Source organism: Miniopterus schreibersii (assembly GCF_964146895.1).
Source record: "Miniopterus schreibersii genome assembly, chromosome: 8".
NCBI lineage: Eukaryota > Metazoa > Chordata > Mammalia > Chiroptera > Miniopteridae > Miniopterus > Miniopterus schreibersii.
Window position 1 is genome coordinate 37,686,086 of NC_138109.1, and position 24,460 is coordinate 37,710,545.

Here is a 24,460-nt window from a genome sequence, read left to right on the forward strand (position 1 = left end):
ATATAGCACTGTATTAGTTTTAAATATACAACATAATGATTTGATACATGTATTTATTGCAAAATAATTGTCACAATTAGTTGACATCCATCACCACACGTAGTTACAAAAATATTTTTGAATCCATGTAATTTACAGCTCTAATACTTTAGGTCTGAAGTAACCAAATTTCAGTTCTACATCTTTGCTCCAGATTCCTAAACAGTCATATCAAATACCACTTACTATGAAAGGAACTAGTCTACATCTTCAAAAAACCATTAAGCATCTGATTCTGATGTCCTGTATTAATGGCCTCATTGTAACTAGGGAGGCACTAGCCTAAGGGCGATGTCCTTTAAGTCAACCTGGGACAAAAGGTACTGGTCTTTCTGGCATGAAAATCATGTTAAAGTCCATAGGCAATAGTGAAAAGCAACTGGCTCCCTCAACCCGGAGTATTTTCAACTCAACATCCCCAGACCCACTCAGATTCAAAAGGTGTTCAAAACTGAGATTGGGAACTCTCAGCCCTGTGCGCCAGATGGTGGGACCTACCAACAGGCTCAGGAAACACCGCACCCTCGGGGCTGTGCACCTGCCGTGCACTTCCCCATCCCTGGGAGTCTGCCAAGGAGCCATCAGCACCCTCACCAAGCACCCTTTACTGTGATGGTGAGCGCTGGGAACGTGTTAAAGCGGCATAAAAGATGAGGCCTGTCCCGAGCTTACAATCATTTACACACTTTCAGTCACTGCCCGCTGACCTTGATGATAGGTGTTTTTAATTGTGGTAAAATACACATAAGGTAAAATTCATCATCTTAACCTTGGCATTAAGAACATTCATCCTGTTGTGCAACCATCACCATCTCCAAGGCTTTTTCACCTAAAATTGTTTCCCGATAACTTCCCATTCCTTCCTCCCCTCAGCCCCTGGTAACCGCCGTTTGACCTCCTGTCTTCACGAATTTGACTATTCTAGGTACGTCGTGTAAGTGGAATCATACAATAGTTTTCTTTCTGTTTCTTGCTTGCTCATCACTTAGCATGATATTGTCAAGGTTCATCCATGTTATAGTCTCTGTCAGAATTTCCTTTCTTTTTGAGGCTAAATAATATTCTAGTGTATGGATGGACTACATCTGCTGTCTGTTTACCCTTTTATCCGTCACTGGACATTTGAGTCACTTTTGGCCACTGTGAATAATGCTGCTGTAAACACGAGTGTACACGTGTCTCTTCGATACCCTGCTTTTTACTTTTATAAATGTGATTTTGGCAAAATGAGCATTTTTCCCTTAGATACACGGATCTGAAAAGCAAAGTGATTTATATAATTTCTAAAAACTTTTTAATGCAAGAATCCTTTGTGTCGAATTCAGAAAGGATGTCACTTACACAGGACCATTTGTAGCAAATTGAAGCCCTATTTCGGAGGACATGAACTTGGCAGGACATTAATGATTCTTAAGGAAACCCCCAAGCTAGGACTAGCATGCTGACTTTAGAGGTCTGTTTCCACTGGGAAGCCTGCTCTCCGGATCCTCAGTGTGTGTGCTGGCTTGGACCGCAGGTTCCTAAGGAGTTGTACTTGGGTTAAAATTTAGCAGCCAAGAACTTAAACGGAAACTTTGTCCTGGCTAACCCTGCTGTGAAACACACCTATCTGTGTTGGATTTAGAGTTTGGGCTGCTTTGGAAAGCTATGCAAGTCGACTTCCCAGCCACAGCCCAGGAGTTCAGACCATGGAGGGTGCTGCTTGTCAGCTTCAACTCTATGCTCCCCAAGTTTTACTCTTGGTAATAAAAATGTCCAGTTCAGAAACTTATTTTCCTGGGCTGTGACTTTCATTTGTTAGTGTGCCAAACCCTATCTAAAAGAGATATACAGAAGAAAATTTGGGATCATTATATTTAGTGTTGACTGTTATATATGCCAGTCTCAGGGAGGAAGAAAAGTCAATGAAAGGAGAGCAAATCCTTTTACAATGCCATCATTGAACCTTTAGCATCTTTAAGTGCTACAGTTCGCTTGTATTGTCTCTAAAAATTTTTTAAAAAGAGACAGAGAGAGAACACGTGCACACACACGCATACACAGAGTGCCAGTGCCTTGAGTTCAATCAGCTAGGATTTGGGAACACCAAGTGTCTCCATTTGTAAAATGGTAATAATAATCCCCACCACCTGCTTCCCAGGCCTGGTGCTCGAGTTTGTGTTCATTTCTGAGAGGGGCTTGAGCTCCTTGAGTGAAAGGTGTGATGCACAGTATTATAATTCCCACCACAGGGGAACATATGGAGAGGGAAGGAAAGTGTATAGATACGTATGTTTCTGTTTAAACTCTGTGTGCAGTTCTGACTTTTATCTTATTTTGCCTTTAAGCTAAACTGCATGGGTCACATTTAGAGCATATGTTGTTATCATTCGCCTCTTTTTGCTCAAGAAAATTGAGTGAATAACGGGTATTGTTTTCCTGCTTGCCGTGGTTAGAGCGGTTGCACGTTTAGAAATCTCTGACTCGACACGCAAAACAGCAGATTCTCTTATTACTATGCTGAGGGTGAGGGGCTTCGGTTTGTACTTCCCCCAGTTCTGTCCTCCATGGATATTATAGATACAACTTTGAATATTTTGAAATTGGCAAAGTGTTCCTTCACAAGTGAAAAATCCTTTCCCCCTCCTTGATAAAAAGAGCTAACAATGAAACCATCACACTCTTGGTTACCCATATGCCTCTCGCTCACAGCCTCTTAATTGGTCTAATGTGCTTTTCACTTTTTGTTTTTTCCTATAATGAGCTTTCACGTTTGTGATCTTATATTTTAAACCCTTGCTGAGGACCCATAACGGTGCTTGGGGAAGAACCTACCCTTCCACTGAAGGCCTCTTTCTCCATTTGATTTCACTTAGAAGCCAGGTGCTCCAAATCCAGACACCTTGGATCTATGCTGGGAAATGGGTTTAAGTAACACTGTATTAGTCATGAGGCAGGAATGGGGTAATGTTGACATGACTTTAAAGTAGCATTGTTGAGTAAATGAATACGTGAGAAGCACTTGCTAAACTAAATGAGTTTTGCAGTTGTATGCACATTTGTGTAATCCTGTTTATTGATGCCTGAAACAATTTGCAAAATAGAAACAAATCCATGAAGAAGAAATATGTTTGGAATTATTTGTTTATATGACAATTTTAAAAAAACACACAGGAATCCAACTGCCACATTTCATGCACTAAATATACCATATGTGGAAGCTTCCCCTCAGAAAATTCAACAGCAACCTTGACCGTCTGACGCAGAACAATAAGGAAAAACCCTGTGTCTTTTACTTGCTTTCAACTATTTTTAACAGGAGAGTTAGTTTTGTAAAAAAATTTTAATCAAACAGAATATCAGGATACCTGTACTATTGTCCTTAGAGGCTGATGAAGAAATACCTAATTTTTCTATAAGGCAATAAAAGAGTAATGTCCCTGACAGGAAAATATGTATTTACACATTTTTCTGGGGGGAAAAATCTATGTATCTTTAAGGAAACACATATAAGCTTACAATGTGCAAGGCACTATTCTTAAGTACTTTGCAAATATTAATTCATTTAGTGTTCATTATAATTTTTTGATTACTATGATTATTCTCAGTTGACAGATGAGGAGATGGAGGCACAGAGAAGTTCAATAACTTGTTCAAAGTCACACAGCCAGTGAGTAGGGAGCCAGCGTTCAGAGGCAAGACAGTCTAGCTCCAAATGTTCATTCTTTAATTCCCACCCTGCTGCCTCCCACAGAGTAAAGCCAATGTGTTAGCAATTTTTTTTCTTAGATGGTTCAGGTTCCGGGCAGAATTTTTCATCCAGACACCAGCATTTTATTTTTGGAACTCAGATGCGAGACACAGCCTGCCTCTGCGCCTGCTGGCTCCCCCTCGCCCCGAGGAACTCTGCCTCTCGTACCCATTTCTCTGGGCTCCGCTTTTGCGGGCGAACACTTGTTGCTGCCTGACTCGCTTAAGAACTACAAGTAGCCTTAGCCCAGCTGCAGTCCCAGGCTGGATCCTTTCTCCAGATTTGAGGTTAATCAACTGCAAATTCCATTAGCTTCATACAGAGTGAAAATAAAGAACAGACGGCTTCACGTGGGAGCTGAAGTCAGGTGCGGCTCCTCCGGGCTGGCCTGCAGGTATCAGGCCTTCCCCTGCCTCAAAGCAGCAGCGCCTTCCAGAGGGAGACAGATCAAAGAAGGGCTGTTCCAGGACCCCTCCGCTACCGGAAAAGCTCTTGGTGTATACCCCACACACATCCTCAGGCTCGTCTGGGGTTTCTTTCTGGAAAGATGTAGAATTTGAAATTCCCGTTCATTGTGTGGGGCGGCTGTGAGAACGTTTCCTAGGTGCTCTTCGGCATGCTGCTGTGGAGGGGACGCAACGCTGACAACTGATTTCTCTGCCCACTAGACAAGGTGGCCAAGAGTTAGGTTCAAAAGGCTGCTTGGGCTTTGAGGTGGTCCTCGCTTGAGGCTGTGGGCTTCTTTTCATCAGTCCTGATGCCGAATGGCTTTAAGACACAAAATAAAAGCCATGTTCCAAAGATCGCTGATGTTTTTCAAAGCAGGACAAAAGTGAACTTGCTAGGACATATTCAAATACAAGCTGTTAGTTTCTCATTAATCTAAGTTGACCAAACAAAAGCTCTGCTGGTGGAATGAAAGGAGTATTATAAGCAGTGTTGAGTAAGTTAGCAATTTCCTTTAAAATGCACAGTTCTATTGGGCTCCTTGTGGGAAGCGTCCCAGTGATCAGGTGAGAGGACAATTTCCGTTTGACTTTTAAATGCCATATGGTCATTGTCTACATGCTTTTCACTTTCCCTGAAGCCCTGCCCCATGCCATTGACTGAGTTACTGTTTTGCTTCTAGAGTTTCCCTTGTTTGACTGCTTATTTCTTTCCACCCCCCAGGTTAAGGAAAATATTGTCACCGTTAAAACAGAAGAAAAACTCAATAACCCCATTGCTGGGAACTTATAAGCTAACCAACCCCGATCACAAGTGGCCCCTTTCTAATCATAGTTTGTGGTGGAATGAAAGATGCAATTGTCTGGAAGGGATGAATATGGGATCCATGCTGGTTTGGGGGTCAAAGGTCATCGCCTGCAAAGGTCCCTTTCTCTCTGGCACGGCTCCCTTTGTATAGCATAGTTTGGCAGCTATCTTCTTGCACTTCGGCTACCTGCCAGTGCAGCTGGTACTGTGTCTGGTGCAGACAACAAAGCGTCACTCAGCAACCAGCAGCTCTGCATGGGGCCGCTTTTCTCAGATGACAAAGAAAGATGGGCTATACATTCTACCATCGCTGCCCATTAAAAGGACTCTTAAATTGCATTACTACAAGTTATTGTTAATTATGTAGTAGTCACTGGAGCTGTAGGAGCTTTCCGGGCAGGATGGCTGGGCTATAAGCTGGGAGGAGAGGAAGCGGGGGAGGGGCGATGGTTGGGCGGCGGGTAGCATGGGACCAGGACGGGTGGCAGGGAAAATCCGACTCATCTGCCACAGGAAACCTAAGCGGCATGAACAGGGTCAGTCCTTTGGCTCTGGCGAGCATCTCTGGAGGTTAGTAATGTAGCTGATGAAGAAGGAATCAGTCGGCTGAAAGAACCTCTGACACAGGCAGTTTGGAAACTGTCCTGCCCCCCACTCCACTCAAAAAGCTGCATCGGAGGTTTCCAGCGTTTTCATTTAAGAATAATTTTAAGCAATTTATCACTTGGCTGTAATGCATTCGCTCTGGGCTGAAATCAATAAGTCCTGCAATGTGGAGATAAGGCCTGTTTGAAGGTTGGGGAAAGAGGACCAGAGGTTGCCTATTGTCAAATAGCCAGAAAATTAAAATTAAAGTGATATGTTTACCCCATTTGGCCATCTGGGGTAGAAATGTGGCTCCGTTGGTGTTACCCACGTTTTTCAAGGGTGGATTGTTTGAGATATGTTTATAGCAAGGGTCCAGCTCCACCCGCTGTTTCAGAAATCAAATGAATGTATCCATGTGCCCCAAACTAGGCAAAGCCTCTCCACAGTTTCTGTTGAATTCCTTTGTACTATTTTGAGTCTGCATTTGTTTTCTCTTGCTGCCCTTCTAAAGATTCCTAAGGCAGGGACTGGGGTTTTGAGAGCTGGTCATTCATTTGCTTGTCCCACCCCCCAAAACAAAAACATGCACATTTTCCAAAGGGGTTTAGCGTGGGGCTTTATCAGTCTTCTTTGGCTTATTTTGAGGGTTTAGCCATTAATATGAGATGACGCTGCTCTGGAAATGTCTGGCAAGTTTTTCACGATGTGTACCAAACTCTAGCAGGGAGAGGATCCCAATTTGATGTAGTTTCATTGCAACAACACAGAAGCCGACTTCCCACTCCTCCCCATCCCCCAGGCTCCTCCACTCCCCCCCAACCCCCCCCCCCAGCTCCCTCCTGCCAACCCTCTTCAGATTAAAAGAAAATCCAAAGGAAACAGGACACAATGGGGGCAGATGAAAGTCCACAGTCTTTAGTTTCTATCTTTCCTTCTTGTGTCTAATTTTCCGCTTCTTGGTTGTTCTGATCTCAGCTATTTGCAATAGTTATATATAATTTAACATTATACAAAAGTATTGTCATATCAAACATAGTGAAATGGATTCCAAAAACACCATCTGGTATTTGGGAATGCACTGTGAGTTGGGAACGTGAGAAGAGATATTCTTTGCCACTTTGCTTGGGACCCAGCCATTAGCAGTGTAATTGCCAAGAAAAGGTGACAGGCTCCAGGCTTAAAACAAGTGGGTTCCTCCCCCTCCCTTGCCTATTAACTCTTGTGAGTCCTAAATCATATTAAAAAGGACTCTGAGGACAGAGCAATTTAAAAAAAAAAAAAAAATAGAAAAGAAAAAAGGACTGTGGAATCTGATTTTAAAAATAGAGAAAAATACCCACTGTGGTGTTATTATTGTTTTATGAAGAAGGAAGCATAAGAGGAAATAAAGCGAGCCAGAGACCGGAGAGTGGGGATTGGGGATCGGATTAATTGAGCTTTAAACTTATAGGGTTTTTCAGTGGATTTGCATGATGAGTTTTAGTCCAAAGCTTGTTTCAAAATCCTCATTAGTTTCCTCTAATCCACCTAAAATTATGAAGACTTAGATTGTGAAGGTCGTCTGTAATGAATGTCACAAAGGTTTGTACCCACTTCTCTATAGGAAATAAAATTAATAACTTTGAATTATCTCCTGTATCTACAGTTTTGGGGCTTGCCATATGAGAAAAAAAAAAGTGTAGACCATACACTTTTATAGACCTATATTTTTTAACCAGTTTGAGCTGAGAACAGTTTTTAAAAATAAATACATTCTATATAACAAGCAAAAGGAGTTATCCTACTGGACAGAAATTAAGGAGAGGACTTCTTAGCAGGAGATAAAAATAAGGAAACAGCAGAAAGAAAAAAAAAAAAACACTTACACCTCTCCTAGCTATGCTCAATCTGGTCACAACCTGGGTCTGTATCTGTTTCCAATGACAAAAATAGTTTACAAGGGTCACAGTCATTTTTTTCCACGCAGTGTGTCAGAAGTTGGGATGTGCAACCCAGAACTGCCATTCCATTCCACAGAATAAAATGATATCTGGTGGGAGGAACCAACGCCTGCCAAATAAGACACAGTGAAAGCTAACCCTCTCAGTCTAGCTCCTGTTTTTAAATATTTATATCTCTGGCAGACTTTTTTGGGGTAGAGGAAACTGAAAGCTCTTTTGCTATCTGTCATTTCACCCAGGCAGAGTAGAGAGTCTCGCGACTTGATTTTCCTCGAGTTTGGCACCCGGCACAGGCGATGGCATTTCTTCGGGGTGGTGAATTTCTCTTTGTGGAAAAACCGGCCAGGACCAAGGATTTTCACAAGAGCCAACAGCCGCTTTCCATACCCACCTGGGGCAGGGCCAAGTTCCCATTAGCACTGCTGTTACAGCTCGGGCCTGCCTTGTGATGGGCCAAGGCTGACGTTGGTCAGGGCCTATTAGGAAGCCTGTGAGGGAAGCCAGCAGGGGCCTGGGACGGTGGGAAGTGGACAGCGCTAGAAACGGGCAATGTGACTTCCTAGCTGGCCTCTATCGTGAGTTCTCTTTGTGATCCTCAGTTTTCCTCCTCCCACCCTCACACCCTGATTTCTCTCTCCAAGAAATCAATCACCAACGTCAATTGTCTACTGCTTCCTCTTCTGTCTCACTAGCACCTCTGCCACCTGCTTAGTTCAGGGCCTGGAATACTCCCTGAACCTTCTAACATTATGGGGCAGTCTTGCAGTGTCACAGCAATGGGTAAGAGAGGGATCTTTAGAATCAGATAGACCTGTATCTTTTTTTTTCTTCTTCTTCTTCTTCTTCTTTTTTTTTTGTTAATCCTCACTGGATGATATTTTTTGCATGGATTTTTAGTGGAAGGGAGGGGGAAAGAGAGAAACATTGATTGGTTGCCTCTCAAACGTGCTCCGACTGGGGCCCGAGGCCGAACCTGCAACCCAGGTATGTGCCCTTGACCAGGAATCAAACCCACAAGCCATCAGTTTGAGGGCTGATGCTCTAACCACTGAACAACACTAGCCAGGGCTAGACCTGTTATCTTAATCATGGCTCTGTGAAAGCACTTGTAAGTCTGAAAAGCACTGTGTGACCGCAGGCAAGTTTCGTGGCCTCTACCACAAAATAGTAACGTAGCTCATTTCTAATAGGAATGTTGTATGGAGTACGTGAGAGTAAAGGATCTAGGACACTATCGGTCACCTCATGAACACTCAGTATGCAGTACTAATATTATTGTTAATATAATCAACAAATGCACATGGTTCCATCAGAAGGCCTTTAATACATCTCTTTTTTTATACAAGTGTTGTGTTAGTGCTAGGGCTGCAGAACCTACCCCAGGGAGTCCTCTATCAGAACAGGCTGGTTCATCAGTGACAAAATAGCTTTAACTTACTTCCTCTGTTCACATACCTCTTAATTTACAGCTTTAAAGGTTTCTCTACAGTATCTTTTGGCAATAACAACAACCACAATTGTAATAATAATGACCATCTACTCAAACTTGCCATGTGCCAGGTCCTGTAATGATGCACTTACATATATTACCTCATTTCATTCTTCGGGTATACGCTAATAACCTAAAGAAAAGCTGGGGAATTGGAAAAACTAAGTAACCTGCATGGGAATACGCAGCTGTTAGTATCTAAGAACCAATGAAAAGCAGGAATAATTCCCTTTTGTTTTCTTGGTGGGAGGGGTGAGCTTGATTCACGATTCTGGGAATCTGTTCCAATTCTGACAATAAGTAGCTTATACGTTGTTTCAGACAGAGGCAAAATGAGCCATAGGGGCCATACAAATTATTCTTTACCAAATACTTTTCAGCATCTACTATATGCTTTGGGTGCTCTGATAGACACAAAAATGGTTCAACATGAATTCTTCCCTCAAGGGAAACAAAATCCAGAAGGGTAAAGAAGGTCTGTTTCTAAGTAACCGCGACATGCAGTAGAAGAGTGATAAGTTCCATTAGAGAGTTTCAGTAGACGGCATATCTGAACCCCATTCCCTCCAGCTAGGACTCGGCCAGAAGAGGAAATGGGGAGGGATTTGAGCACAGGTGATCCCGAACACGCAGGAATAATGAGAAAAGGTGTTCCGGGCAGAGAGAAACACATGAGCAGAAGCCCAGAGGTAGAAATGGGTCAGATGTGCACCGATAAGAGTTCAAGGAAACAGTCCCAGGAAAAGCTTTTGAGGACATAGACTTGGATAGTCAGTCAGGACGGAGAGAAGATGGATGTCAGAAAAAGTGGTACCTTGCCAAATTTTCTGTGCAAATTTGTTGCTTAATAAATATTCCTTGATGAGGACAACATATGCTGTTACTTAATAAATATTCCTGATGAGGAGGACATGTGCTAGCTGATGGGGGTGAGGGAATAAACAACTTAATCACCCAGAACTCATTTTTTCTATTGGCTCCCAAAAACCCATTCATTCATTTAAGCACCCACACTTTTGTTTTTAATCTATCTTTATTGATTTCAGAGAGAGGAAGGAAAGGGAGAGAGGTAGAAACATCAATGATGAGAGAGTCATTGATGGGCTGCCCCCTGCATGCCCCCGACTGGGGATCAAGCCCGCAACCCAGGCATGTGCCCTGACCAGGAATCGAACCACGATCTCCTGGATTCTAAGCCAAAGCTCATCCGCTGAGCCACGCCAGCTGGGCCACCCGAACATTTCCTAAGCCGACACTCTGCACCAGCCTAGGCACTGAAAATGCAGAGATGAGCAAGATATGATCTGTTCCTTTGAGGCATTCAGAAGCCAGGGCAGAGGCGAGCATGTAAAGTAACAATTCTAAGTGGCGTCGGGGCCAGCACAACGTTATGAAGCAAGAGCCCCGGGGCCTGGGAGTGAAGTGCTCCCCCTGCCTGGGGCAGCGAGAGGGCGCCCGCGAAGGGAAGGTCCGGCTCAGTGCTGACCGCCGGCCTCCTCCTTCGGGCGGACAGACGGTGGGGCTGGGAGCGCTGCGCAGGTGCTATCTGTCCTTGCCTTATTCTTTTTCACAACTTTGAGGGTAAGTCAGCCCAAGAGGAAACTAGGGCTTCATTTCTAGAGTTGAAGGAACATCTTAAAGGCCGTAAGGTCCACTGGCTTTCAGAATGAATGAGTGGCTACATATGTGTACACATATGTGTGTATGTCCATTTAAACATACATATTGCTATTCTATTTACAAAATGTTATTTTATAATTTCAGACTGATAACGTTTACCTTCAAGTTCCACCATAAAAAAGCAACGAGTTCCTTCAGATTAACCCCAATATTTGATATTGGGGTAATGGATGATATTTGCAATAATATCAGCCTCAGTATTGTCTCTGTTTTGATATTTTGTTTTGAATACATGGCCTCACAAAAATTCTGATTGTACTGATAATTAGTGAAAGTGGTAATATCTGTGGGCTTTTTGTTTGTTTTTTATTAACAGTTTGACTTAAAAATCTCAAGATACTCTTCATTTAATCAATTTACGCCAGAAGCTTGAAGACAGTATAGCAAGACATTTCTGTTGCAAAGTTGAATCGGTAACAACACTTCTGATGGTTCTCTATATTCTTTGACATAAATCAGACATGAGGAGCCCAAAAACTTACACAACGCTAAATTTGCCTATAGTATGATTCATGGAGATCAGCGTGTCTCGAGTTCACAGGCTGCTGAATTAAAATGATACAGCTTGATAAAAGGATTGGCCAAAGCAACTGATTGGATACTTAGCTGGAATTTATCTGGGGTACTTGTGACTCACTCATAAAATTTTAATTTAGAAGTCTGAATTTCAGAAAGTCCACTGCAAACATGACTCAAACAGGCTTAAAATATGAATATAATATAGATATTATGTATGTAATATATATAAATAAAATATAAAATAGGAAAGGCTCTTACAATTGAAAAGTCCAAAGATAGCATTGTTTTCATTCATGGCATGATCCAGCAACTCCCAGGCATACAGCTTCTCCTTTCTGCTTTCCTTGGAATCTTTCTGAGTTACTTCTCCAGTCATATTTTTTTAAAAAGAGTCATATCATTCCCAACAAAAAATCATCGAAAAGTCAATTTAGATCCATGAAAGTGGTGTCTCTCGTTCACCCCAGGCATCCTACGTGACCAGTGTCCACAGGGACCTGCTTGAGTTTCGCCTTGTTTAGTACCACTTTAGTAGTATATTACCTACTATGTTCAAGGCTGGGCCATTGCCTTGCTTAAGAATTGACTAACTAGTCGTTTTTTTTAATGAGAAGATAGTGGTACCAAAAAAATCCAGTAGCGTTGTCTGGGAGCCAAAAAGAAAAAGAAATATATATATAGTTTTGATATTTGAAGTTGAGGTTTGAGGTAGAGGGAAGTTAAATGGCTCTGAGAGGCAAACAGCTACTCTCCAATGAAGATGTTGGCCACATTTTAATAGTAGTCCGAGGATGTAGTTCCCGTGCAGGTGAATTTCATTCAGAACTAGGCAGATGGAGAAAGATTTGGGAAACTATTGGATCTTTTCCAAAGCCTCTTGAAAAAGTAACATGCTTCAAAGCTACTTTTGACCATTTTAATTGAAAGGTTGAGAATCCTATTCAACTAAAAGGCTTTGAGCAGCGCTAGCCACTTTGGTTCAGTGGTTAGAGCGCCAGCCGGTGGACTAAAGTGTCTATGAACTGAAGAGTCCGGGGTTCGATTCCCACAAGGGCACCACCGCACCTCAGTTGCAGGCTCAATCCAGGGCCCCTGTCGGTGTGTGAGCAGGAGGCAACCAATCAATGTGTCTCTCTCACATCAATGTTTCTCTCTCTCTCTCTCTCCCCCTTCCCCTCTCTCTGAAAAGCAATGGGAAAAATATGCTCAGGTGAGGATAAAAATAAATAAAAGGCTTTGAACAGGGGCTAGGGCCATTCACTTATGTTATTTCATCGAGCCCCCCTCCCCCACATCAAGCCTGCAAGGCATATGTTTATCCCATTTCGCAGATAAATAAACAGAGGCTCAAGGGGACTAAATGAATTGTTCCCTGTCATTCTGACAGCAGGCTCTTGCGTGACCTTGAACCAGTCCCTCTTTCTTGGTCCTAGAAATGCCTCCCCAGCTGCCTCCTGCCTCTCAGGCCTCAGACTGTCTGTGCGGAGGTCTCCTCTTCCAGTCTGTGAGGTCCAAATCCTGGGCAGATGTCTCTCACCATATGCTGGGGTGATTTAACAAGGCCAAACGGGCAGCCCCGCGGTTAGAGGCGCTCTCCCTTACATGCAGGCCGCTCGCTGCCACCCTGCCCGCTCCTTCTCCTTCTCCGAGGCAGCAACTGCAGATGCCAAGCAGCGGAAGATATTTTTAAAGCTACAGCATCTGGCTCCTTGGCAGCCTCCACCCGCTGGTGGGCCGGGTGTTTTGGAGTTGCCTCTGGGCACTTCACATGGTTTGGCATCTGATCCATTGTCTGGGCTGCTTTTTAGAGCAAAGCTTTTATTGGGCAGTGGCAGTGGGGGTGGGGAGGGGGCGAGGTAGGTGGGGGTTCCCTGAAACCAAAATTTGATTATAACCTAAGTCTCCTCTTTCAGTGGCATCAGTATGTCTCTGGTTCTTTCGTGGGGGGTTTTTTTCTTCTTCTTCTTTAATAAAAAAGAAGTGATGAAAGAATGAAAGAACATTTCCCCTCTGCCAGAGTGGGTTTGAATAGAGAGCTGCTCAGTAGCTGTGCAGCTGCCCAAATCTTGCCCACCGTGTCCACATTCTGACTGGCTCGGAACTCGGCTTTCTTGGCATTCAAACTTCCCTCAGGCTTGACTATCCCTCAAATGTCTCCCCAGGGAGGTGAAGGATTTCTTTTTCTTTCCTTTTTTTTTTTTTCCTGTTTTTTTTGCAAAAGACTCTGAAGCTTCCGTCTACATCCAAATAGCCATTCAAAAAAAAGGAAGGGAAAAAAAAAGACACTGACACTTAATTATCCCTGGCAAGCTATATTAAGTTTTTTCTTTTTCTTAGAAAGGTGCATTTTAGGGAACACCCACTCTCCGGCCTGGACACTCGGGCTTGGGGACTTGGCCCTGTTTCAGAACACCAGTTTCAAGATGACTTCAAGTGAGGATTTCAGGCCTGGTGACAAGAAAATTATCTCAGTTGGGGCAACAGGCTCCTGTGTTACAGGGCTGGGCAAGGCACCAGCCTGCCTCTCACCCATGACTTAGCAAGAGGACCAAGTAGTCTCTTCCCCAGTGAGCAAGCCCAAGGAGTCCAAGGGCTATGGCTACCAGTGGGCAGGGATGACCACTAAGGACCCAGCCAAGCTTGGCCAGAGGATTATTTTTAAGTAACTGGCATTTATTGGGGGCATGTTTGTCTCCCTGCCTCATTTCTGCTAAAAAAACAGGAGATCATTACCCCCACAGAGCAGGGGTCTGCAGCTGCCTTGGGAAGTGAGGGGAGGAGGGGAGGGGAGAGCTACATTTCCTCCACTTACGCTCAACAGGAAGATGGCAGTATTTTCATCTAATGAGTAACAGAAAATTGCTAACACTGAGCATAGTCTGCACAGTTCTAAGTGCTTTATACATATCAGCCTGGTTAATTCTCACCACAACCCCATGAAGTAGATATTACCATCCTCTTTACTGATGAGAGAACTGAGCACTGAGAGGTCAACTGACTTACCCAAGACCACCCAGCTAATATGTGGTAGAATAAGGATTTAAACCCAAAAGGTCTAGCTGAAGAACCCACATTCTTGACCATAAAATAAAGAGCGATAAAAAATGAAGTTTGACTTAAGTTTTGACTCAACATTAAACACCAATCAGAAAGAATATATGCACCCCTATGTTCATAGCAGCACAATTCACAATAGCTAAGATCTGGAAACAGCCCAAGTGCCCATCAGTAGATGAGTGGATAAAAAAGCTGTGGGACATTCACACCATGGAATACTATGCAGCTATAAAGAAGAAGGAGCTCTTATCCTTTGGGACAGCATGGATGGAACTAGAGAGTATTATGCTAAGTGAAATAAGCCAGTCAGAGAAAGACAAGTACCACATGATCTCACTCATATGTGGAATCTAATGAACAAAATAAACTGATGAACAAAATGGATCTAGAGACATAGAAGCATGGAACAGACTGACGAATCTCAGAGGGAAGGCGGGGGTGGATGGGTGCATCGGAAGAGATTAACCAAAGACTTTATATACACATATGCATAACCAGTGGACACAGACAATAGTGTGGTGAAGGTCTGGGGCAGGGGACGGGGACAGGGTAGAAGGGATCAATGGGAGGAAAAAGGGGGCATCGAGTATTTTGTAAACACCTTCTCTGTGATAGTTGCTACAGTAGCACTCAAAAACCTTGATATTTGATCCCTTTAAAAAAAAAAGTAATGGATGGAAGTCTGAGGGACTCCATAAAGGGTCTAAGAGGGCCCTCTTGGTCAGTCCACCACACTCAAAGGTGAACCTCAGAGCCTCTTCAGGGCAAGTTTCCACCTGGTGTGTTTTATTTCTTCCTACTTTTCATTTACTTCTTTATTGCTATGATTCTACCAAGTATTTTAAGTCAGCTATAAAATTATGCCATCACTTTATAAATGAAAAGTCCACAATATTTCATTTTGATGGCCACTATACGACAGACAAACTCATTACTCTATAATTCTCTCTTTAATGCCCAATAGACCCCTCCCAGGACTCCCCATGAGCTGTGGGGTCCCAGAGCTCATTAAAGGAAACAAAGCATCCCCATTACTAGTGGGACTTAACCATGTATATAATATGTCAGGTGTGTAAAGTGTTCTGTGATGATTTTTTATAACTTCCTAGTCTGAGCATCAATTTTTTATTTACAACTATATTGTTAGGATAAAATTGTGCTTGGGGGTAGACTGCTTCATCACCTCATCTGTAACCAGCCACTCCAGTAGTCTCCCTAGGAAAAAAATTTTCTTTTCCACTTTATGTATTTACTTGTGTATTTGGTACCAAAAGCAATATTTTCCAAAATACACTGCAAGGAACATCAATTACATAGGAGTTATTTTAAAAAGAGAGTTTCATGGTCAAGCAAGTTCAACAAAGTGAATAGGTAACTTGTAAGTTCACAGTAGAGTTTTAGTTTGCAGCATTTTCTAAAATTATAAAACAAGTTGAAGAAGCAGGACCTCATGGAGAGTAATCCTGAAAGCAATTGTGGATATTTTATTTTTAACAATCCCTATAAATTTGTTTGTTGACGGTAGTAGTCGTTCCCCTGCACATGGATGAAAACTCAGACAATCCCACAACTTTTCTGACAACTCTTAGACAATGACTCCACTTAGGGATCAGACTGTCGATCAATACATCAATCTTCTGGGCTGGCTAGCTCCGGTGGGTGGATGGCATGCCTTCATGCATTTGGTGCAGCTGGTTTTGTCTCTCTCTCTGCCCCCCTCCATCTCTTCCCTGAGCTTGCTTATCCTGATTTCTGGCCCTTTTGTGTTTGGAGCAAAGGGACAGGGCGGGGTGGGGATGGGGGGTGGCCCAGGCAAGCTGGATGGAGGACGTAGGAAAGTTTCTCCTTGATAGATGGCTTTGAGATCTCTGGGCCTGTCAGGCATTGAGAAATGCTCTTTTTCATGTGCACTTTCATGAAGCCTCAGAGGGTCCCCTGCTAGGCCCCCAGCTGCCTCTCCCTTGATCTGATCTCATCAGCTGCAGCCACAGATGCCCCTCACTGATGTCCTCACTTTGAGGGCCTTCTCCGTTGCAGGCTGTCCTTTGGAGCTGGAGCCTTTCTAAAGGACCCTGAAGGAAACAAGTGGAGTAATTGAAGGGAGTTTAATGAAGGGACTGTTTGCAATGGAGCGGGCAGAGTAAGGTGAGACCAACAGAAAGATGTGAAGTGACCTAAAACTGGCAAGAGCACAGAGGTGGTAAGCTGTTACCACCCCAAGCCCTTTAGGGACAAGGGAAACCTTCAGGACATGACCACCTAACAAGGAACGGTGGCCTTCCATAACACATTTTGTCAACCCGCTACCCAGCAGGGAAGCAGCCCAGGGTATGAATACTCTGCCCTCTCTCCCTACATTCTCTAATCTTCTCTGGTGACTCCTACTGGCCAAACCCAACCAGAAGTCAGGGGGCAAGGGAGCTCTGTCAGGGCAGCTTATAGAGATCAGCCTCCTGGGGCGCAGAGCAGAGATAGAAGGTTGGCAAGTAGATTTAGAGGGGCAAACAGAATATCCATTCACAACCTCAGGAAGATGTCCTTTTTTTTATGTCTTTATTGATTTCAGAGAGAGGAAGGGAGAGGGATAGAGAGACAGAAACATCAATGATGAGAGAGTCATTGATCAGCTGCCTCCTGCAAGCCCCACACTGGGGATGGAGCCCGAAACCCAGGCATGTGCCCTGACCAGGAATTGAACCGCTATTTCCTAGATCATAGGTCGATGCTCAACTGCTGAGCCACACAAGCCAGGCAGGAAGATTTCTTAACATGGGTTCCACCATGGCCCCCATCCAACTCTAACTCCTTCGACTGCATTTTGTTTTTACCTGCCCGCTCCCTGTCCTGGGCACCTCCCCATTGCCCTAACAGGCTTGTTCCCTCCACCTGGAATGCTCTTTCTCCACTCTTCAAGTAGAGAAACCTTTTCCATTCTTCCTGAGTCATTTTAAGCATCGCTGACTCAGGAAATCTTCCATTAAAAAAAAAACAAAAAAAACCTGTACTTATTTTACATGTGGCTTTGTATATTCGGGATTTCTTAATTATTTTCAATTACAGCCAGTTCTCTCTTCTCTGGACACAAGCTTCTTGAGGGCAGGGGTTTGATCCAGGGAATGGGGCTACTTTTTCTTGGCACCTGATACATAGCAGGAGCTCAGGAAGAGTTCACCAAGTGATCAGCTTCCACCGTCTGGGCCTCAGTTTCCTCAGTTAGAAAAAGTAGGACTTGATACAGGCAATGTGAAAGGCCCCTTTGAGCTCTCAAATTCTCTGAAATGTAAATGCTACTCCCACAGGTGAGACCCTCTTGACTTCTCTGTCAAGAAACTTCTTCCAAATTTATACATTAACCAGGGAATACAGTAGGGGGAGAAGGTTAGGAAATCTCGGATTACTTACAAGAGGCAAAAAAACAGCTTTACCGTGAATGAATACAGTTTCTCAAGGAAATGAGAAATATCTCCTTTGATGGAATATGTGAAAGCTAAACTGGAAAGAATAATTAGATTAGATGGTGATGTAAACTGGAAAGGAAGCATTACTTCCTGCCCTGCACCAAATGTCTTACAGGTGTCGGCGGGACCCACCAGCTCAGTAATTAGGGGGCTTTAACTGTCTCCACTCAGCTACGTGCAAGTGATTGAAAACGGGAGTTCCACTGGGGCCCCTGGCACCAGGAGAGTATTTTGGTGAAATGAACTTTGTTCCCCGTTACTAGAGGTAAAATAAAAAACAGGATTCGATGTAAATGGATGTTGTAATGGCTTTTTTTTTTATCCCACACAATCCAGGGCTCTGTTAGTATATGCCCTGAGAGCCTTATAACCCCAAAGAGTGCACACCCAAGGGTGTCCAGAGTGGAAATGCAAAGCTTTGATTTGAGAGTCATCAAAGATTTGTCAAAACCTGGTTCTTTCACTAAGAAGCTGTGCAACTTGGGAAAGCCACAATCTGAGCTACCTGAGGCACAAAGGGGACATGGTGACATTTCTGATACAGAGAAGGTTCCTGATACACAGTGGAGGCATCATAAAATAATGAAAAACATTTCAGCTTTGGAGCCAGGCAGACTAGCACTCCAGCCCAAGCTTGGCTACTTGCCATGTGTTGACCTCAGGAGGGCTGCTTGTCCTCTCTGAGCCTCAGTTGCCTTGTATGAAAGCTTAAGTATAATCACAGGCCCCCAACAGTGACTTAATAAGTTCTCTATAACACGGTAGCAATAACAAAGCTCTAATACATGGGCCGGTTGGCTCTCCCATATCAAAACACAAGTCTTTTACTTCATTCATTCATTCATTCATTCAGCGAATCTGTACTGATTGCCCACTATGTACCAGCCCAAATTATCTAGTAGTTAGCAAGGCAGCCATGGCCCCTGCCCCCATGAGCCCTATAGTCTACATGAAATAGGGGAGCACAGACTTCAAATAAATAAGAAAGTCTGTGAAAAAATGCAGAGTTCTGTGAAAACAATTAATGGTGACTATTATTTAGATGACAGAGCTCAAGAAAGGCTGCTCAGAGGAAGTGAAAGTTAAGCTGAGACTTAAGAAATGAGTTGGCATAATCCAGGTGAAATGTGGGCAAAAGATCCTCCAGATTGTGGGCAGAGCATGTGTGAAGGCTCGGAGGTTGCAAGGGGCCTAGAAATGAGAAAAGACCAGGATGGCTAGAGCTTTGTTAACAAGGAGAGGAAGGGGCCTGATGAGGCTGGAGAGGTGAGCGGAGACCAGCTCAAGGGGATTTAATCTACGTGCGAGGGAAATCCTCTGTCTTTCCTCATTTTGCCGGGTGGAGTCCCTGCCTGGGTCCCTGTTTGGGTGATGATTAAGGCAACGTGGGAGAGCAAACAATGCCTGGTCTGGAAGGGAGAAGGCCTGCATTCTAATCTCAGATGTGCCACCTAACCCTCATAAAGTATATCTTTAGCACACAGCTTCATTCCTTCATGCCTCAGTTTCCCTCCACCCAAACAAGATGGATTTGGGCAAAATCATCCAACTTAAAATTCTCAGATTCCAAATTTCAATTTCTGGCCCACTTCCTTGGGTGTCATGAACATCAGAACCGTCACTTCTAGGAACAAAGAGAAAGAAGCATCTGCTCTGTCCAATCCTGCCCCACTGCCATCCCCGAAAGTCTCAGGAGAAGTACTTAGGAAGGAGGAAGAAACACCAGGGCCCCACAGAGGATGTGCTGTCAGCAAGGGAAACAGCTGTCAGGGGCAGAATGACAATGTTCTGGGCTCCTGCCAGCCTTTGGGGAGGGGCGAGAGAAGCATTCTGCTCCCCAGGAACACGGCCTGCAATGTGATAGCCCAGGGTGGAGCCTCTCTGAGGACACCTGGAACAAAGGGGCCCGTGGATTCTCATCTTGGGCCTTCTCTGTTCTGTAATCAGTTTAGCTTCCAGCCCACCAATCCTTAGATTAGCCGAACCTCTAGTGATTTTGGCTGGGTGGGCATGGGCTAAGTCAGGTGGAAAGCTAAGGCAATCATCCAGATGAGTCAAATCTTACAAAAGGAGAGTAGTGAATGGGGGGCCTGGCACAGCTTGGCTTCCTACAAGCATCAGCCTTACCAGGTATCCGCTCAGCCCTCCGTGTCACTAGGCTGGGTAGTCACATTATTCCAAGAGAAACTAATGTAGAATTAGAATCTGAAACAAATGGATACCATTTCCCCAGCAAGGCTTTGTGGAGAGTCACAATGTGCTAACCCTATGCTAACCCCTGGAACAGCAAAGTCATGATTAGCCTCTATCTCTGAGAATCAAAAGCTTTTAACTTAGGCAAATAAGACCGAGTGAGTGGCAAGCAGGAATTAGTGAACTTAAAGCAGTCAACCCAACTATAGCACACCTCTAACTGCTATGGGGTTTAGAGAAAGAAGCAGCCATAGGGCTGGGGTTGAGAAGGACAATTTGCAGACATAGCTGGGCTTGAAGATGAAGAAAGATTCCAACACAAAGGAAGGAAGAAAATAATCCCGATTGTCACTTAGATAAATGACAACAAGAGGTAAGACAACATAGAGAATTTGGAAGAAAGCAAGAAACCGCTACCAAGAAAGTGATAGACGTTTAAAAACTCAAAATCTAATCTAATTTGAGGTCCCAGACAGTAGTGAGACCTTGACTAGGATACTTTTATTGGTTGATTGTGTGCCCCCAAAAAGAACTGTTGAAGTCTTGACCCCCTAGTAACTGTGAATGTGACCTTATTTGGAAATCGGGCCTTTGCAGATGTAATCAAGTTAAGATGAGGTCATTGGGGTGGGTCCTAGTCCAAAATGACTAGTGTCCTTATAAGAAGAGGAAAACACTCTGTAAGGACAGAAAGACACAGGAAGGACAGAGATTGGAGCAGTGCAGATGCCAGCCAAGGAACGCCAAGGATAGCACCAGTAGCTAGAAAGAGTCAAGGGAGGATTCTCCCCTACAAGTTTCAGAGAGAGCGTGGTCCTGTCAACACCTTGATTTTTGGACTTCCAGCCTCCAGAACTGTGAGACAGCACATTTCTGTTGTTTTAAGCCACCCAGTTTGTGGTACTTGTTACAGGAGCCCTGAGACACTAATACATACTCACAGACATTGGGTTAGTTTCAGTGAAGATGCAACCATCCATCCCAGGGACAAAGTGAAGGGATATGAAATGACACCCAGAAAAGTGCTCTGCACTCCACAGAAGGAATGACATTGCCAGATAAAGGGATCATATGGCCACATCTGGGAGAACACTGGGTAGAAAGAAGGTAGTAACTGACAATGAGAAAGAACGGAGGGGTCATTTGAATCATGGGTGAAGGTATAAACTTTAGAATCAAACAGGCAAAGGCTGAGCCCCACTCTGCCTCCTACAGCCTGTGAAGCCTGCCCCAGTTACTTACCTCTCTGGGCCTTCCTCTACTCAGCCTTTGCATGAAGATTCTAATTGAACTTAGCTCGTAGAGGCAGTGACTTTTAAAGAAATAGTGCACACAAAGTCCTTAGCACAGAGCTTGGCCCCCACTGCCCTGGTCCCAGCCTTTACCTTGGGGTCTCCCCCAGCTGTACCTTTGTGCCCATGAAATACACAGGCTTCAGCTGCAACCAAATCACTTCCATTTATCTCCCCGCACTAGAATTCCGCTCGGCCTCAGGGCCCACTCCTGTCCGCTTGGCCACTCAAGCCCTCACAAGGTCTCCCTTTTCTGAAACCCGGTAACAATAGCTGCCCTTGCCAAAGGAGACACCAAAAGTCAACTTGCCTTTTATTCAATACACTCTGCCTTCCACCCCCTGTTGTTATGCCCACTGAAAGTCAAAGAAAGGGAACTTGTATTGTTCAATGTTCACTCTAATCCAGATCTTATACTGGGCACTTTACATTCCTTATCATTTAATTTAATTTCACCGAAGTCCATCCTCATGACACCTCTGTAACATGTTTCTAACCTCTTTGTCTCCTCCTGCTAGAAGAGCACCTGCCACACAGTAGGTACTCAATAAAAGCTGTTCCACTATGCTAACACCTTCAGTTCTTTGCTCAGGCCAGTAGGAGAGAAGAGCCCAAGGAAAGAAAGAGGACCTTTTGTGTCTCTGGATAACTGTTCAATGCCGCAGCCAGCAAAAGAGGAAGGCAGTTCTCCTTTTATAACTGGTTTGAGAGCCCAGAATTTCCACATGAGCCCTTGCCTAGCACGCCTTGACCCACTCAACTTCCAACACCAGCCACCCCTGCCAAGCTAAGCGTCAAGAGAATAATCTTATTATTGGTAACCTCTTCCCAACACAGTCTCACCACAGGACAGCCTATTAGGCCGTCGGGCCTTATTAGTGCTCGTTGCAGCGCGGTCGAGTGTAACTAGATCCCGAGCCGTGTGCTAAATGCTCCATCTGGAGCTACTCTCGGAGCACTGATGAGGGCTGCTCCCGCCTCATCCTTAAAAGTCGTCTGCAAATGGCTTGGGTCTCCGAACCCGGCTGGGAGCGAGCGCAGCACCCTAGCCCCGGGCTCCTCACCCCTGCGCGGGAGAGCCAAGCAGACAGAGGCAGAGACCGCGTCTTCCCAGGCTCGGCCTTCGTGTGAGCGCTCCGAGGGCCACCGGGTTATGCTCTGTGCTCTGAGAGACTTTCCCTACAAACATCTATTAAACAACAACCAGGTGCCAGGCATTGTCTGGCACTCATGTTCTAACAGCGAGCAAAGCAGAAAGAAATCTCTGCCCTTGTGGAGACGATGATCTGGTGGGGCAGATAAGGAATATATTTAATTTCGGAAACATAAATAGCAGAGAATGTGTATCAGTTTGCTACGGGTCACATAACAAAGTACCCCAACCGGGTGGCGTAGACGACAGGAGTGTGCCATCTCATTGGGGGGCAGGGTTGGTTCCTTCTGGGGGCTGCAGGTGAAGAATCCATTCTAGACTCTGCCCTTGGCTTAGAGACGGCTCTCCTCTCTCTGTGCCTCTTCACATCGCCTTTCCTCTGTGTGCATCTGCACATACGCTCTTTGTATTCTCTTTTTGTAAGGACACCAGCTGTGTTGGGTTAGGCCCTGCCCAAATGACTTCATTTTTAACTTGATTACCTATAAAGACCTTCCTGCAAATAAGGTCACATTCTGAGGTGCTGGGGAGTTAAGACTTCAACCTATGAATCCGGGGAGAGGACACAGCTCAAGCCATCACAGCATTATAATAACATTTTAACTTAGTTAGAATTATAATTTAGTTATATAACCAACTTTATAACTTTTCCATGATTTCTATGGAAAACATAAAGCAGATAAGGAAGGTAGAAGTGCCAGGGTATGAGGGAGCATTATGAGGCAGGTTGGTCAGGAAAGAACATTCTAGGCAGAAGGGAAAGCCAGAGCAAACACCCTAAGGCAGGAGCAGGGCTGGAATATTCTAGGAGAGCAGAAAGACTAATACGACTGGAGCAGAGCAGATATGGAAGGTAGAAGGAGGTGAGGTCAGACAGGAGAGTGTGGAGGGGACAAGGCATGTAACTGAGCCCTGGCGTGGAGGAAAGCCCGGGACGGCTGTGAGAGGCGTATGGCCTGGCTTCGTGGTATTGTGAAGAATTGCTCCCCCGTCAGCTTTGCTGTTGGGTAGAAACATGGATCTCCACGATAACCTTTCATTTCTGCAGCCTGCACAGTGCTCACCTCACCTGTCACCGCGTGGCTCTTTGGCTTGAAACCCTCTCTCCCGGGAACTCGGCGCAGGACTTTTTGAGGCTGTGTCTGCCCGCGTCCCACAGACCCAGCTCCTCAGGCTTCTTTGATTGTGACCATCACGGGCCTCCTGCTTCACGTACCGAATTGGCCACCATAGACCAGAGCGTTTCTAACATCCCCATCACAGAACCCCCCTTGGCCTCCAGTTTCTAGATCATACTACAGACCCAGAGGGGGGCGAGCAAGCCTCTGAGCAGACATCAGAGATGACAAACGCTCTGAAAATTGCCTTCTTGCAAAGCAGAGGCCTGTAAAAACTTTTACTAACTCTCTAATGAAAAGTGAAAATGGTTACCTTGCCAGACATGGCCCAGTGGTGTGTCATTAGAGAGAGTAATGTTTGTTTCTGAGAGCCATCACCCACACCCGGGGTGGGTCTGAGAATTCCCTCACTTCTTTCTCCCCACTGACCTTGGTGACTTGGATCCTAACGGGTAGCTGTTTATCTTAAGAATTGGTAACACTGGCTGAGGGCCTCCCATGTGCCAAGTGTGTTGTAAATACTTGCTCACTTAATCTTCACAGTTATTACTGTAGATATTGCTATTCCCATTTTACAGATGCAAAAACTGAGCCTCAGAGTGGTTATTTTTGCCAAAGATCATACAAATAAGCTAATGTGTGGTGGAGCTGGGGCTTGAACCCAAGTTTGCATGATTTCAAAGCCTGTTTCTCTCCCCCAGTACACCTTGCTGCAACCCAGAAACTCAATTTTCAGAGCAAAAGTCTCCATGTATTACTTTCTTTCATTTGATATGCATATGAAAAGTTTCCTTGTATGTTTTCTCTCTATGGTTAAAAAGCATATTCCCTGATGAAATCCCTATTTTTAAGTATTAAAATAGTATCCTACTCTTCAATGTCCATCTCCAGTAACTCTTCTATGAAGCCTTTACTGATAGCCCCTTTCCCCCCAACCAAAGCTGAATGTA